The sequence below is a fragment of the Heptranchias perlo genome, chromosome 17 (genome assembly GCF_035084215.1).
Source record: "Heptranchias perlo isolate sHepPer1 chromosome 17, sHepPer1.hap1, whole genome shotgun sequence".
NCBI classification, from domain to species: domain Eukaryota; kingdom Metazoa; phylum Chordata; class Chondrichthyes; order Hexanchiformes; family Hexanchidae; genus Heptranchias; species Heptranchias perlo.
Genome location: NC_090341.1, coordinates 61,886,806 through 61,904,560, shown reverse-complemented (window position 1 = coordinate 61,904,560; position 17,755 = coordinate 61,886,806).

Here is a 17,755-nt window from a genome sequence, read left to right as displayed (position 1 = left end):
ATCCTGGGATATACAAGGCTTTCAACTCCATCACTTTTAACAATATTCCATTTTTCTTTTGTATTGGAGTTATTCTTACCCAATGACATCTCTCAATTCACCTTCCCCTAATCTTTGCCTGATATGGGGTGCTAACATTCAATTAGCAGCTTACAATTCATTTCAATTGGTTGGGAATTAAAAGCTTAGCTGAGAATGTAGAAAGTGCCAGGCACTTTGTGATCAAATGAGAGCAGCAGCAGCCACCAGTACTGTGTTGTTATCACTGGGGACATTCATCCACTAACTGGTCTGAAACGGGGCAGTCAAGTTCAGAAAGCGGCAATTGAATTATTTGTCGATAATGCCAATATGTTTAGGGAGAGAACTAGAAAAGACTTATAGGGCCAGAAATTCGTGCGGCCATTGTTGGGTGCACGGTGTGACACAATGTGACATATTCCCTGCATCTGAATGGAGAGGCCAGAGGCTCCCCAGGTAGTGGGCCTCAGGGTCGGGTCTGGGGTCAGGATCGGGGTCTGGGATCGGGATCGGGATCGGGGTCTGGGATCGGGATCGGGATCGAGGGTCGGTCTGGGATCGGGATCGAGGGTCGGGTCTGGGATTGGGATCGAGGGTCGGGTCTGGGGTCAGGATCGGGGTCTGGGATCGGGATCGAGGGTCGGGTCTGGGATCGGGATCGAGGGTCGGGTCTGGGATCGGGATCGAGGGTCGGGTCTGGGATCGGGATCGAGGGTCGGGTCTGGGATTGGGATCGAGGGTCGGGTCTGGGATCGGGATCGGGGTCTGGGATCGGGATCGAGGGTCGGGTCTGGGATCGGGATCGAGGGTCGGGTCTGGGATTGGGATCGAGGGTCGGGTCTGGGGTCAGGATCGGGGTCTGGGATCGGGATCGAGGGTCGGGTCTGGGATCAGGATCGAGGGTCGGGTCTGGGATCGGAATCGAGGGTCGGGTCTGGGATCGGAATCGAGGGTCGGGTCTGGGATCGGGATCGAGGGTCGGGAGAAGAGGCTGGGGGATGGGTGGGAGAATCGGGGGTGGGGAAAGGAGGCCCGGGGGGGGGGGGGGGGGTCGGGAACGGTTGTGATGAGGGGTGGGGGTTTGGGAGAGGTGGTGATTGGGGGAGGGGTTAAATGTGGGGCCAGGGGAACACATTCATGTAAGAAAATGTAAAAAACTTACTTTTTGGGTCACAGGCGATCCCAAGGTTTGGTTTTACTGAGTGCAGCCCTTAGGAAAATAGGATTATACAGATTTGAAAACAGCAATCTCTATTCATCGGGCTCGTCCCAAACGGTATAGACCTCATCCCCCACATTATCTCTCAAACCCTTTAATAGACCAGGCAGACAAACAATTATCCATCATTTTCTTAAAATTGGTATTGTCCACAGCTTCCAGTGCCCTTCCTCAGTAATCTGTTCCATCTTTACCAACTTTTGGGTGAAGAAGTTATATCTTAACTATGAACTCACCTTATCTCATGTAAGTTTAAATGTCCTTTATCCTACAGCTTATGTTAATATGGAACATCATTCAGAGCTCCAGTTAATCTATTCCCTTGAAGATCTTAAATAGCTCAATATCTAAGCTGTCTTTTTCTCATATAAATATCCCCAGTCCACATGGCCTTCCCTCTGAGCTCAGGTGTCTGAACCCATCAATTTAAGGGCTGAACTTCTACTCCTGGCAGCACAGCCATATTTTTCACGACACATTTTACACTGTTGGCACACAGAGGGGTACATGCCCAGGTTGTCCCCTCATGTAAATGCAGCTGGCGCCATCTCAGCGCGATTTGCATCAAGCAAGGAGCGTGCAGAAATGTGCTGGTACAGCTTAGAATCATAGAACACAGAAGGAGGCCATTCGGCCCATCATGCCTGTGCCATCTCTTTGAAAGAGCTATTCAATTAGTCCCACTGCCCCGCTCTTTCCCCAGAGCCCTGCAAATTTTTTCCTTTTCAAGTATGAATCTGCTTCCACCGCCCTTTCAGGCAGTGCATTCCAGATCATAACAACTTGCTGCGTAAAAAAAATTCTCCTCATCTCCCCTCTGATTCTTTTGCCTTCTTAAAGCTTCTTATCGGGGCCTCTGCACTTCCAGTTAGCACTGCAGCAAAGTTTGAAACTGGGTATTTTCTATTGTGTTTTGTGCTGACATGAAGTAGGAGATTAGCCTGTGTTGTTTCCCATATACTTTCCCCATTTTATTTTGTGCTCCCACTGTTTGTTTCTCTCCATGTTTCTACATTAAACAGCTCCCATTTTTTTGGTTCAATCCCCCATCCCGCCCAGGTGCCTTTGCAAGTAGCCCAATTGATTCCGAGTATTGATGACCCCCTCCCAATTTTGTATTATCAGCAAGTCTGGAGACCTTTAGTACTGTCCGTCTCTCCAAATCATCACCATGCATCCAAAGCTACAATGGCCCCAGGACCTGCTCCCTGCAGTATCCCTCTAATCACTGCTTTCCATGGAGATGCTGCTCCCTTAACAACTACACTTTGCATCCTTGACTCACCCAGTTACTTATCCACTTCAAAAGCTCCTGTCTTATTCAATGCTTTTCTACTTTGTGAAGCAATTTCCTATGTGGAATGTTGTCAAAGGCTTTGATAGAGTTTAGGTGCATTAAATCTACTGAATTCCCCTTATCAACTAAATGTGTTATATCTTCAAAGAATTCTGGTAGATTTGTTAAGCAAGATATACCACCTGTAAAGTCATGTTGACTTTTTTTTTATTGGCTTCTCAAGAATGTAGATACAAAATTAATGGAGATATTATATAGACGCATACATTCACAAATATATTTTCAAAGCCATTGTATGATTAAGGACACATTCATACACATAGTTTATGAGGTTAAATATATTTTATCATCTTGTTTCTCCTAGTGATTCACTACTCTTTCAGGATACTTATTATTATTTTCAAAACTACTGATATCAAGCTCCAAGTTTATAGTTCCCTGGGTTATCTTTGTTTATTTTTATAAATTGACACTGCATTGGCCTCTCCAGTCCCTTGGCACAATTCCCATATTTAGCGATTTCCTTAAGACATCCATCAAGTTGTGTTCAATTTAATTTGCCACTTCCTTTAACACTCTGTTTTGAAGTCTGTCAGGGCTAATGCTTTGCTCTCTTTTAGTTGGGATCGCACTATTTTGTGGTCAATTTCGATATCTATCAGATTTTCTTCCTCTCGCTTTAAATTCCAACCCTATATAGTTCTCAAATTCGTTTATAAATACTGACACAGCAGAATAATTTGGGACATTGGCTATTCCTTGGTAATTAATTATATCCCCTCTGCGATCTGATTAGGCCCTTGTAATTAGGGTTATCAAATCATAGTCAGGATCCACTCCTTCACCCTCATTTACTCAATGGAACAGTTTGAATAATGTCAACAGCTGCCATAATATACTGGAGTTAAAAACACTCGCAACAAAAAAAAGGCAGGAGTACAACTAAAATTCTTAACTTCAAGGAGGCAAGCTTTGAGCATTAACAAAGCGCCTTTCATGACATAGAAACATAGAAACATAGAAAATAGGAGCAAGAGTAGGCCATTCAGCCCTTCGGGCCTGCTCCGCCATTCAAAATGATCATGGCCGATCGTCTAACTCAGTACCCTGTTCCCGCTTTTTCCCCATATCCCTTGATCCTTTAGCACTAAGAAATATATCTATCTCCTTCTTGAATACATCTAATGACTTGGCTTCCACTGCCTTCTGTGGTAGAGAATTCCACAGGTTCACCACCCTCTGAGTGAAGATATTTCTCCTCATCTCAGTTCTAAATGGCATACCCCGTATCCTCAGACTGTGACCCCTGGTTCTGGACTCCCCAGCCATCGGGAACATCCTCCCTGGACCTCAAGATGTCCCAAAATGTTTCACAGTCAATTGAGTACTTTTTGAAGTGTAGTCACTGTTATAATGTAGGAAACCTGGCAGCCAATTTGCACTTAGCAAGGTCCCAAAAACAGTAATGTGATAATCATAGAAACATAGAATAGTTACAGCACAGAAGGAGGCCATTCAGCCCATTAAGTCCACGCCAGCTCTCTGCAAGAGCAATCCAGGTAGCCCCACTCCCCCGCCGTTTCCCCGTAGCCCTGCAAATTTTTTTCCTTCAAGTATTTATCCAGTTCCCTTTTGAAGGCCATGATTGAATCTGCCTCCACCACCCCCTCAGGCAGAGCATTCCAGATCCTAACCACTCGCTGTGTAAAAAAGTTTTTCCTCATGTCACCTTTGGTTCTTTTGCCAATCACCTTAAATCTATGTCCTCTGGTTCTTGACTCTTCCGCCAATGGGAACAGTTTCTCTCTATCTACTCTGTCTAGACCCTTCATGATTTTGAATACCTCTATCAAATCTCCTCTCAACCGTCTCTGTTCCAAGGAGAACAACCCCAGCTTCTCCAGTCTATCCACATAACTAAAGTCCCTCATCCCTGGAATCATTCTAGTAAATCTTTTCTGCACCCTCTCTAAGGCCTTCACATCTTTCCTAAAATACGGGGCCCAGAATTGGACACAATACTCCAATTGTGGCCGAACCAGTGTTTTATAAAGGTTCATCATGGCTTCCTTGCTTTTGTACTCTATGCCTCTTTTTATAAAGCCCAGGATCCCTCATGCTTTTTTAACTGCTTTCTCAACCTGCCCTGCCATCTTCAAAGATTTGTGCACATATACCCCCAGATCTCTCTGTTCCTGTACCCCTTTAGAATTGTACCCTTTAGTTTATATTGCCTCTCCTCATTCTTCCCACCAAAATGTATCACTTCGCACTTCTCTGCATTAAATTTCATCTGCCTTGTGTCTGCCCATTCCACCAGCCTGTCTATATCCTCTTGAAGTCTATCACTATCCCCCTCACTATTTACTACACTTACAAGATTTGTGCCATCTGCAAATTTTGAAATTGTGCCCTGTACACCCAAGTCCAAGTCATTAATATATATCAAGAAAAGCAGTGGTCCCAGCACTGACCCCTGGGGAACACCACTGTACACCTCCCTCCAGTCTGAAAAACAACCGATCACCACTACTCTCTGTTTCCTGTCACTTAGCCAATTCTGGATCCATGCTGCCACTGCCCCTTTTATTCCATGGGCTTCAACTTTGCTGACAAGCCTATTATGTGTCACTTTATCAAACGCCCTTTGAAAGTCCAAATACATCACATCAACCCTCTCTGTTACCTCATCAAAATACTCAATCAGGTGGGTTAAACATGATTTGCTTTAATCCGTGCTGGCTTTCCTTAATAATCCACACTTGTCCAAGTAACTGTTAATTCTTTCCCGGATTATTGTTTCTAAAAGTTTCCCCACCACTGAGGTTAAACTGACTGGCCTATAGTTGCTGGGTTTATCCTTACACCCTTTTTTGAACAAGGGTGTAACATTTGCAATTCTCCAGTCCTCTGGCACCACCCCCTGTATCTACGGATGATTGGAAGATTATGGCCAGTACCTCCGCAATTTTCCCCCTTACTTCCCTCAACAACCTAGGATGCATCACATCCGGACCGGGTGACTTATCTACTTTAAGTATGGCCAGCTTTTCTAGTGCCTCTTCTTTATCAATTTTTAGCCCATCCAGTATCTCAACTACCTCCTCTTTTACTGTGACTTTGCAACATCTTCTTCCTTGGTAAAGACAGATGCAAAGTACTCATTTAGTACGTCAGCCATGTCCTCCACCACCATGAGTAGATCTCCTTTTTGGTCCTTAATCGGCCTCACCTTTCCTTTTACTACCCGTTTACTGTTTACATGCCTATACAAGACTTTTGGATTCCCTTTTATGTTGGCCGCCAGTCCATTCTCATACTCTCTCTTTGCCCCTCTTATTTCCTTTTTCCCCTCTGAACTTTCTATATTCAGCCTGGTTCTCATTAGTTTTATCAACCTGACATCTGTCGTATGTCACCTTTCTCTGCTTCATCTTACTCACTATCTCTTTTACAATCCAGGGAGCTCTGGCTTTAGTTGTCCTACCTTTCCCCCTCATGGGAATGTACCTAGACTGTACCCGAACCATCTCCTCTTTAAAGGCCGCCCATTGTTCGATTACAGTTTTTCCTGCCAATCTTTGATTCCAATTTACCCGGGCCAGATCTGTTCTCAACCCACTGAAATTGGCCCTCCTCCAATTAAGTATTTTTACTCTAGATTGCTCCTTGTCCTTTTCCATAACTAATCTAAATCCTAAATGTTCCCCCACTGACACTTGCTCCACTTGGCCCACCTCATTCCCCAGCATTAGATCCAGCAATGCCTCCTTCCTCATTGGGCCGGAAATCTCCTGAACACATTTCAAAAATTCTTCCCCCTCTCTGCCCTTTACACTATTACTATTCCAGTCTATATTGAGATAGTTGAAGTCCCCCATTATCACTACTCTATGGTTCTTGCACCTCTCTGTAATTTCCCTGCAAATTTGCTCCTCTATATCCTTTCCACTAGTTGGTGGCCTATAGAATACACCCAGTAGTGTAATGGCACCTCTATTGTTTCTTAACTCTAACCAAATAGATTCTGTCTTTGACCCCTCCAGGGCATCCTCTCTCTCCAGCACTGCAATATTCTCCTTAATCAATACTGCCACCCTCCCCACTCCTTTCTTCCCTTCCCTATCTTTCCTGAACACCTTGTATCCAGGAATATTTAGTACCAAATCCTGCCCTTTTTTGAGCCAGGTCTCCATTATCACCACAACATCATATTCCCATGTCCCATGTGGCTATTTGTGCCTGCAGCTCACCAACCTTATTTACGTTTACACACATGCACTGTAAACCTATCTTAGACTTTCTTGTATTCTCAGTCTGATCCCACCTAATGCCTTACTATTTCTCACTCTAGTGCTATCTATCTTTCCCAATCCTTTGTGCCCCTTGTTTCTCCTTTCCAATGCTACATCCTGGTGCCCATCCCCTCCCCACCCACAGCACGACTGAACCTCCCCGCGACGACATTGGTCCCGGCCCTCTTGAGGTGCAACCCATCCGGCCTGTCCAGGTCCCACCTCCCCCAGAACTGGTCCCAATGCCCCAGGAATTTAAAGCCCTCCCTCCTGCACCATCTCTCCAGCCACACATTCATCTGCTCTATCCTCCTATTTCTATATTCACTAGCGCGTGGCACCGGGAGTAATCCAGAGATTACTACCCTTGAGGTCCTGCTTCTTAATCTCTTTCTAACTCCTTAAACTCTGCCTGCAGGACCTCATCCCTCTTTCTACCTATGTTGTTGGTACCAATATGGACCGCGACCTCTGGCTGTTCACCCTCCCCCCTCAGAATGTTCTGTAGCCACTCAGTGACATCCTGGGAGGCAGCATACCATCCTGGAATCACGTCTGTGGCCACAAAAACGCCTGCCTGTTCCCCTAACTATTGAATCCCCGATCACTATTGTTTTCCCGATCTTCCTCCTCCCCCCCTGTACAGCTGAGCTGCCTGTGGTGCCATGGACCTGGCTCTGGCTGTATTCCCCAGAGGAACCTCTGACCTCACCAGCAGTCATACTGGTTAGAGAGTGAGATGCACCAGATAATCTGTTTTTGTGATGTTGGTTGAGGGATAAATATTGACCAGGTCACCAGGGAGAACTCTCCCCTGCTTTTCTTTGAAATAGTGCCAGGGGATCTTTTACATCCACCTGAGAGGGCCGACAGTTTAATGTCTCATCCAAAAGACAACACAGCACTCCCTCAATACTGCACTGGAGTGTCAGCCTAGATTTTGTGCTCAAGTCTCAGAGTGGGACTTGAACCCACAACTTTCTAACTTGGAGGTAAGAGTGCTACCCACTGAGCCACAGCTGACACCATTCGAATTTGGGGTTTTTACATTGGATGTTCAATGTCACCAGTATCCCCACGAATGGACCTCATGTCTCCAATGAAACAAGGTGTATCTTCACCTGCTCAGTATCTCGGTAAACGTAGCAAGTCCCAAGAGTCAAATGGAAAACATTGGCCACTGCACGCCAGCTTATTGCAATATACCATGTGCTGTCACATGTTCTCCTCATCTTCAGTAGACAACAGAATAGACACTCAGACTGGGGCTCAGGCTATTAATCCAACAGACACATTTATTTAATGTTAAAACAGGCAAATGAACAATATCCAGTGCAAACAGTACATTTAAAGAAATTACAAACTTTACCATTCTCTTCAAAACATCCAAACTACAAAGGCACTTCTCCTGTGCTAATCCTCAACATAAGCTCGATGCTTGAAACATGGTCTCTCACTTCTTAAATGGTGAAATGCTGCCCTGAATAACTCTGTACCCCAGACACTTTCAGAATGATTATTGACTGGGAGAGTCAACCCCAAATACATCATTCAACATTAAGTGAAACAAAGGACATTAGAACTGCATTTCTCTCAACTATGTTAAATGACAGTGATCTATATGCAATTGGCTCCCATGTTGGTGTATTTGGAAGAAGTAAATGAAAAGCAGTAAAATGTTGATATAACCTGGGTTCCATGTGAATTGATGGGATATTGACAGGTTATTATTTCTGATCCAGTGTGGAATGCTCAGAGCAGAGGAGACATTGCCCAATATTTGTGCAAGAAAGGTAATTGTGCTCCCGTGTAAGGGAAGGCATTAATGTTGCCAAAGATAAATAAAACTCGGGCTTATTATGGGCTGTGTGAGGCTCATTGGAAGGAGGCAGTTTCCTGGCTGCCAGCCTGAGTCAGCAGTGCTGTCTTTTTGGAATAAGTATTTATGTAAAACTCCTGACAGACTTGAGACACTAATCCTCTCCGAACCTTCACACCACACCTACAAAGACACCAACCATTCTGTTCAGTCACTCGCACCTCTTTTATATTTTAACATTGTTCATAACTTTCCAACTTCTAGAACGTGTTACCTCATTTCTCACCTGAGCTCTCCTCTGTGATCTTGCCTGAGCAGATGGATAATCTCCCAGTCTTTCTTTATTCAGTACTATATCTTTACGCTTGTGAGTTTCTTTCTCCTTCACCTCAAATGCAAGCTTATCAGAATTCAGTATGTTGCAGCTCACAGCGCTAGAGAATTGGTTCTCAATGTCTAATTAATAAACTCTCCTCTTGTCACCTCATCTCCGACTGATCAATACCCATTGTTTTCTGCATCAGATGAGCCCTGTTCAGATTTATCTTTTAATATCCCTTTCAAAAGCATTAAATGTGTGGTGAAGCGATGAGTCAGTCAGACACTGGGTGTTTACTCCTGTATTTCCATTATTTACTCTGCATTGTGTACAGCGCTGCCATATCCTGTGTGATATAGATTTGGAGTATTGGTAATGATGATGCAGATCTTCACTTCTGACATTGCCAATAAATCACAGCAAGAGGAATGTCCAACCTAATAACATCCAACGCCAGCAGTCGAAAGAACTAAAAGCATCTGGGTATATTTCACTGTGTCCAACGTTTAACAAAAGAGTAAAGTCTATATTTTACTCTGTATGTGAATGTGCGAAGAATTCCATTCTATGATGTCTGGTGAAGAATTCAGAGTTAATAGGTAACAAAGAAAATCTATTATTTCCACTACTCTCACATGTAAACAGTTAGGAAGCAATCAACGGAAAATGCCTGTGAGTTGATTTTTAAAAATTTGGCCTCAGGATGTGGACGTCACTGGCAAGGTCCCATTTATTGACCATCCATAGTTGCCCTGAGAAGGTGATGGTGGGCCTTCTCATTGAGCCTCTGCAATCTATGTGGTGTGGTGCTACCATGCTAATGTTAGGTATGGAATTCCAGAATATTGACCCAACGACAGTGAAGGAAAGCCAATTTAAGTCCAAGGCAGGGTGGTGTATGACTTGGAGGGGAACTCGAAGGTGATCTTGCTGCTTTTGTCCTTCATGGGCATAGAGGTTGCAGGGCTAGGAGTGCTTTTGAAGTAAGCTCGGCGAGTTGCAGTGCACCACATCGATAGTGCATATTCCAGCCACAGTGTGCCGGAGATGAAGGGAGTCAAGATTGAGAGGTGCGAGAACCACTGGGTCCCGTGACAACACTGCTATTCATGCTGCCTGTTGTGTCCTGGGTGGTGCTGAGCTTCTTAAGTGTTGTTGCAGCTGCACCCATCCAGGTGAGTGGCCAGTATTCCCTCACACTCCTGAGTTCAACTCTGCACTTTGAGATCAGATGATCAGATATTAAGTAGACATTTACAAATTGCACTTGGTACATGCAGTAGGGAAACATATTCAAAATGTGCACCGTAAATAAGAGATCTTTAACATCAGCTTTTACCAATTTCCATCCATAAATTCATTGATTTTTTCAGGAATTGGGAATAAACGATTTCTGATTCTCACCCTTAAAATTCCAGATTCCCTTGGTCTTCCCAGGTCCCAGGGTAGTTGACTAACCTGCAGGATCAAAGATTATTCCTTCTTTGTAGTACAAGATGGTCAATGGCAGATGAAATTTAACGCAGAAAAGTGTGAAGTGATGCATTTTAGTAGGAAGAATGAGGCGAGGCAATATAAACTAAAGGGTACAATTTTAAAGGGGGTGCAGGAACAGAGAGACCTAAGGGTTCACATACACAAATCTTTGAATGTGGCAGGACAAGTTGAGAAGGCTGTTAAAAAAACATATGGGATCCTGGGCTTTATAAATAGAGGCACAGAGTACAAAAGCAAGGAAATTATGCTAAACTTTTATAATCAGTGGTTCGGCCTCAGATGGAGTATTGTGTTCAATTCTGGACACCACACTTTAGGAAGGATGTCGAGGCCTTAGAGAGGGTGCAGAAGAGATTTACTAGAATGGTACCAGGGATGAGGGACTTCAGTTATGTGGAGAGACTGGAGAAGCTGGAATTGTTCTCCTTAGAACAGAGAAGGTTAAGGGGAGATTTAATCGAGGTGTTCAAAATCATGAACAGTTTTGTTGGAGTAAATAAGGAGAAACTGTTTCCAGTGGCGGAAGGGTCAGTAACCAAAGGACACAGATTTAAGGTGATCGGCAAAAGAGCCAGAGGCGACATAAGGAAACATTTTTTTATGCAGCGAGTTGTTCTGATCTGGAATGCACTGCCTGAAGGGCGGTGGAAGCAGATTCAATAATAACTTCATTTGAGAAGGCAGCACTCAGTCAAAAAAGAAAAGATTATCTGTCTCCTGCACACAACACAGAGGAATGAATGAAAACTGCAATGTTTAACGGGGAATTATGGTCTTTGTGAAGTGTTAAAACTTCTTTACTCCAGGTGCGTAATGATTGACTGATTTTAGAAACATAGAAACACAGAAAATAGGAGCAGGAGTAGGCCATTCGGCCCTTCGAGCCATTCAATATGATCATGGCTGATCCTCTATCTCAATACCATATTCCCGTCTCTCCCCATACCCCTTGATGCCTTTTGTGTCTAGAAATCTATCTAGCTCCTTCTTAAATATATTCATTGACTTGGCCTCCACAGCCTCCTGTGGTAGAGAATTCCACAGGTTCACCACCCCCTGAGTGAAGAAATTTCTCCTCTTCTCAGTCCTAAATGTCCTACCCCGTATCCTGAGACTGTAACCCCTCGTTCTGGACCCCCCAGCCAGGGGAAACATCCTCCCTGCATCCAGTCTGTCGAACCCTGTCAGAATTTTATATGTTTCGATGAGATCCCCTCTCATGCTTCTAAACTCGAGTGAATACAGGCCGAGTCGACCCAATCTCTCCTCATACGACAGTCCTGCCATCCCAGGAATCAGTCTGGTGAACCTTCGCTCACTCCCTCTATGGCAAGTATATCCTTTCTTAGGTAAGGAGACTAAAACTGCACACAATACTCCAGGTGTGGTCTCACCAAGGCCCTGTATAACTGCAGTAAGACATCCTTGCTCCGAAACTCAAATCCTCTTGCAATGAAGGCCAACATACCATTTGCCTTCCTAACTGCTTGCTGCAGCTGCATGTTTGCTTTCAGTGACTGGTGTACAAGGACACCCAGGTCCCTTTGTACATCAACATTTCCCATTATCCACATTATACTGCATCTGCCATGTATTTGCCCACTCACTCAACGTGTCTAAATCCCCTTGAAGTCTCTTTGCATCCTCCTCAAAACTCGCGATCCCACATAGTTTTGTGTCATCAGCAAACTTGGAAATATTACATTTCGTTCCCTCATCCAAATCATTTATATATATATTGTGAATAGCTGGGGCCCAAGCACTGATCCCTGCGGTACCCCACTAGTCACTGCCTGCCACCCCGAAAAAGACCCGTTTATTCCTACTCTCTGTTACCTGTCTGTCAACCAATTTTCAATCCATGCCAGTATATTACCCCCAATCCCATGTGCTTTAATTTTGCACACTAACATCTTAAGTGGGACATAAAAAACTCCAGTAGGTTTGTCAAACATGATTTCCCTTTCATAAATCCATGTTGACTTTGTCTAATCCCGTTGATATTTTCTAAGTGTCCTGTTATCACATCCTTTATAATAGACTCCAGCATTTTCCCGATTACTGATGTTAGGCTAACTGGTCTGTAGTTCCCTGTTTTCTCTCTCCTTCCTTTTTTAAATAGTGGGGTTACATTTGCCACCCTCCAATCTGCAGGAACTGTTCCATAATCTATAGAATCATAGAATCATAGAAGTTACAACATGGAAACAGGCCGTTCGGCCCAACATGTCCATGTCGCCCAGTTTATACCACTAAGCTAGTCCCAATTTCCTGCACTTGGCCCATATCCCTCGATACACATCTTACCCATGTAACTGTCCAAATGCCTCTGGCAGCTCGTTCCAGACACTCACCACCCTTTGAGTGAAAAAATTGCCCCTCTGGACCCTTTTGTATCTCTCCCCTCTCACCTTAAATCTATGCCCCCTCGTTATAGACTCCCCTACTTTTGGGAAAAGATTTTGACTATCTACCTTATCTATGCCCCTCATTATTTTATAGACTTCTATAAGATCACCCCTTAACCTCCTACTCTCCAGGGAAAAAAGTCCCAGTCTGTCTAACCTCTCCCTGTAAGTCAAACCATCAAGTCCCGGTAGCATCCTAGTAAATCTTTTCTGCACTCTTTCTAGTTTAATAATATCCTTTCTATAATAGGGTGACCAGAACTGTACACAGTACTCCAAGTGTGGCCTCACTAATGCCCTGTACAACTTCAACAAGACATCCCAACTCCTGTATTCAATGTTCTGACCGATGAAACCAAGCATGCTGAATGCCTTCTTCACCACCTTATCCACCTGTGACTCCACTTTCAAGGAGCTATGAACCTGTACTCCCAGATCTCTTTGCTCTATAACTCTCCCCAACGCCCTACCATTAACAGAGTAGGTCCTGGCCCGATTTGATCTACCAAAATGCATCACCTCACATTTATCTAAATTAAACTCCATCTGCCATTCATCGGCCCACTGGCCCAATTTATCAAGATCCCGTTGCAATCCTAGATAACCTTCTTCACTGTCCACAATGCCACCAATCTTGGTGTCATCTGCAAACTTACTAACCATGCCTCCTAAATTCTCATCCAAATCATTAATATAAATAACAAATAACAGCAGACCCAGCACCGATCCCTGAGGCACACCGCTGGACACAGGCATCCAGTTTGAAAAACAACCCTCTACAACCACCCTCTGTCTTCTGTCGTCAAGCCAATTTTGTATCCAATTGGCTACCTCACCTTGGATCCCATGAGATTTAACCTTATGTAACAACCTACCATGCGGTACCTTGTCAAAGGCTTTGCTGAAGTCCATGTAGACCACGTCTACTGCACAGCCCTCATCTATCTTCTTGGTTACCCCTTCAAAAAACTCAATCAAATTTGTGAGACATGATTTTCCTCTCACAAAACCATGCTGACTGTTCCTAATTAGTCCCTGCCTCTCCAAATGCCTGTAGATCCTGTCCCTCAGAATACCCTCTAACAACTTACCCACTACAGATGTCAGGCTCACCGGTCTGTAGTTCCCAGGCTTTTCCCTGCAGCCCTTCTTAAACAAAGGCACAACATTTGCTACCCTCCAATCTTCAGGCACCTCACCTGTAGCGGTGGATGATTCAAATATCTCTGCTAGGGGAACCCGCAATTTCCTCCCTAACCTCCCATAATGTCCTGGGATACATTTCATCAGGTCCCGGAGATTTATGTACCCTAGAATTTTGGAAGATGACAACTAATGCATCCATTATTTCCATGGCTACCTCTTTTAGTACTCTGGGATGCAGATTATCAGGTCCTGGGGATTTATCGGCTTTCAGCCCCATTGATTTCTCCAGCACTATTTTTTTACTCATACTAATTTCCTTTAATTCCTCCTTCTCACCAGACCTTTGGTTCCCTAGCATTTCTGGGAAGTTATTTGTGTCCTCTTCCGTGAAGACAGAACCAAAGTATTTGTTTAATTGCTCTGCCATTTCCTTGTTCCCCGTTATAAATTCTCCCGTTTCTGACTGTAAGGGACCTACATTTGTCTTCACTAATCTTTTTCTTTTTACATACTTGTAGAAGCTTTTACAGTCCACTTTTATGTTCCTCGCAAGTTTACTCTCATACTCTATTTTTCTTAATCAATCTCTTGCTTCTTTTTTGCTGAATTCTAAACTGCTCCCAATCCTCAGGCTTGCTACTTTTTCTGGCAACGTTAAATGACTCCTCTTTGGATCTAATACTATCCTTAATTTCTTTTGTTAGCTATGGTTGGGCTGCTTTTCCTTTGCGTTTTTGCACCAGAAAGGAATGTATAACTGTTGCAATTCATGCATTCATTCCTTAAATGTTAGCCATTGCCTATCCACAGTCATGCCTTTTAATGAAGCTTCCCAATCTATCATAGCCAACTCACTCCTCATACCTTCGTAGTTTCCTTTGTTTAGATTTAGGACCCTAGTTTCAGATTGGACTACTTCACTTTCCATCTTAATGAAGAATTCTATCATGTTATGGTCACTCTTCCCTAAAGGACCCCGCACAACAAGATTATTAATTAACCCCTTCTCATTGCACAATACCCAATCTAGGATAGCCTGTTCCCTGGTTGGCTCCTCAACGTACTGGTCTAAAAAAACCATCTCGTACACACTCCAGGAATTCATCCTCCAGAGTATTATTGCTAATTTGGTTTGGCCAGTCTATATGCAGATTAAAGTCACCCATGATTACTGCAGTACCCTTGTTACATGCATCTCTAATTTCCTGTTTGATCCCATCCCCACATTACCACTACTGTTTGGAGGCCTATAGACAACTCCCACCAGTGTTTTCTGCCCCTTGGTGCTTCTTAACTCCACCCAGACTGATTCTACATCTTGATTTTCTGAGCCAATATCCTTTCTCACTATTGCTCTGATTTCATCCTTTACTAACAACGCCACCCCACCTCCTTTTCCTTTTTGCCTGTCCTTCCTAAATATCGAATACCCTTAAATATTCAGCTCCCAGCCTTGGTCACCCTGCAGCCATGTCTCTGTAATTGCTATTATATCATATCCGTTTACATCTATTTGCGCTGTTAATTCGTCTACCTTATTATGAATGCTTTGTGCATTCAGATACAGTGCCTTTAGATTTGCTTTTTAACATTTTTAGACATCTTAACATTTTTATGTACTATGGCCCTATTTGTCTTATTACCATTTTTTCTTACCTGGACCCTATTTGTTGTCTTTTGTTTGTACGCTCTGTCCCTTCCTGGCACAATCTGGTTATCCTTACCCCAATCACTTTCCTGCACAGCTTCTTTGCCTTTTCTCGTTAGCATTCTAGATTTCTCTTCACTGGGACCCTCCCCCTCCCCTTATTTAGTTTAAAGCCCTATCTATCTCCCTGTTATTCGATTCGCTAGAACTCTGGTCCCAGCACGGTTCAGGTGTAGTCCGCCCAATGGAACAGCTCTCTCTCTTTCCCCAGTACTGGTGCCAGTGTCCCACGAATCGAAACCCCCTTCTCCCACACCAATCTTTGAGCCATGCATCCATCTCCCTGATCGTATTGGCCCTGTGCCAATTTGCTCGTGGCTCGGGTAATAATCCGGAGATTATTACCTTTGTGGTTCTGCTTTTTAATTTAATCCCTAGCTGCTCAAACTCTCTCAGCAGAACCTTTTTCTTAGTCCTACCTATGATGTTGATACCTACGTGGACCACGACAACTGGATCCTCCCCCTCCCACTCCAAGTTTCTCTCCAGCCCTGAGGAGATGTCCTTAACCCTGGCACCGGGTAGGCAACGAAGCCTTCGGGACTCTCGCTCCTGGCTGCAGAGAACAGTGTCTATCCCCCGAATTATACTGTCGCCAACTACAACCACCTTCCTTTTTTACTCCCCCAACTTGAACGGCTTCCTGTACCACGGTGCTGTGGTCAGTTTGCTCGTCCTCCCTGCAGTCCCCGCACTCGTCCACAAGGGCTGCAAGAACCTCAAATCTATTGGACAAGTGGAGGGACTGAGGCTCCTGCAGTACTACCTCCTGGATCCCCATACCTGCCTCACTCGCAGTCACACCCTCCTGTCCCTGACCACGTGTCAATTCTAAAGTATTTAATCTAAGGGGTGTGGCTGCCTCCTGGACCAAAAGGCCCAGCTCACTTTCTCCCTCCCTGATGTCTCGCAATTTCTGCAGTTCGGACTCCAGCTCCTCAACTCGGAGCCGAAGTTCCTCGAGCTGCAGACACTTACTGCAGATGTAGTCGCCCTGGACAAAAATGTCCACAAGCTCCCACATATTGCAGCAGCAACACATCTCCTGTTCTCCCATTATTTTATTTATTTAATTAATCAGTTTAGTGTCAATCAAATTATTTACCTCATTTCATTTATTAGATTAATTAAATTAAGTTTAGTTTTTAGAATTTAGTTAAATGCTGCATGTTAACTTAAAGCTCAGCCCCCAGTCACGACCAATCACTCACCTGCCTCATCTGTGACGTCACTTTGCAGTTTTCTCTTGTTGCAGGTCTGCTGCTTTTATCCCCTCTCTCGGTCTGCTGCTGCTTTTATCCCCACTCTCGGTCTGCTGCTTTTATCCCCACTCTCGGTCTGCTGCTGCTTTTATCCTCACTCTCGGTCTGCTGCTGCTTTTATCCCCTCTCTCGGTCTGCTGCTGCCTTTATCCCCTCTCTCGGTCTGCTGCTTTTATCCCCTCTCTCGGTCTGCTGCTTTTATCCTCACTCTCGGTCTGCTGCTGCTTTTATCCCCTCTCTCGGTCTGCTGCTGCATTTATCCCCTCTCTCGGTCTGCTGCTTTTATCCCCTCTCTCGGTCTGCTGCTTTTATCCCCACTCTCGGTCTGCTGCTGCTTTTATCCCCACTCTCGGTCTGCTGCTGCTTTTATCCCCACTCTCGGTCTGCTGCTGCTTTTATCCCCACTCTCGGTCTGCTGCTGCTTTTATCCCCTCTCTCGGTCTGCTGCTTTTATCCCCACTCTCGGTCTGCTGCTTTTATCCCCACTCTCGGTCTGCTGCTGCTTTTATCCCCTCTCTCGGTCTGCTGCTTTTATCCCCACTCTCGGTCTGCTGCTTTTATCCCCACTCTCGGTCTGCTGCTTTAATCCCCACTCTCGGTCTGCTGCTTTTATCCCCTCTCTCGGTCTGCTGCTGCTTTTATCCCCTCTCTCGGTCTGCTGCTTTTATCCCCTCTCTCGGTCTGCTGCTGCCTTTACCCCCTCTCTCGGTCTGCTGCTGCTTTTATCCCCACTCTCGGTCTTCTGCTGCTTTTATCCCCACTCT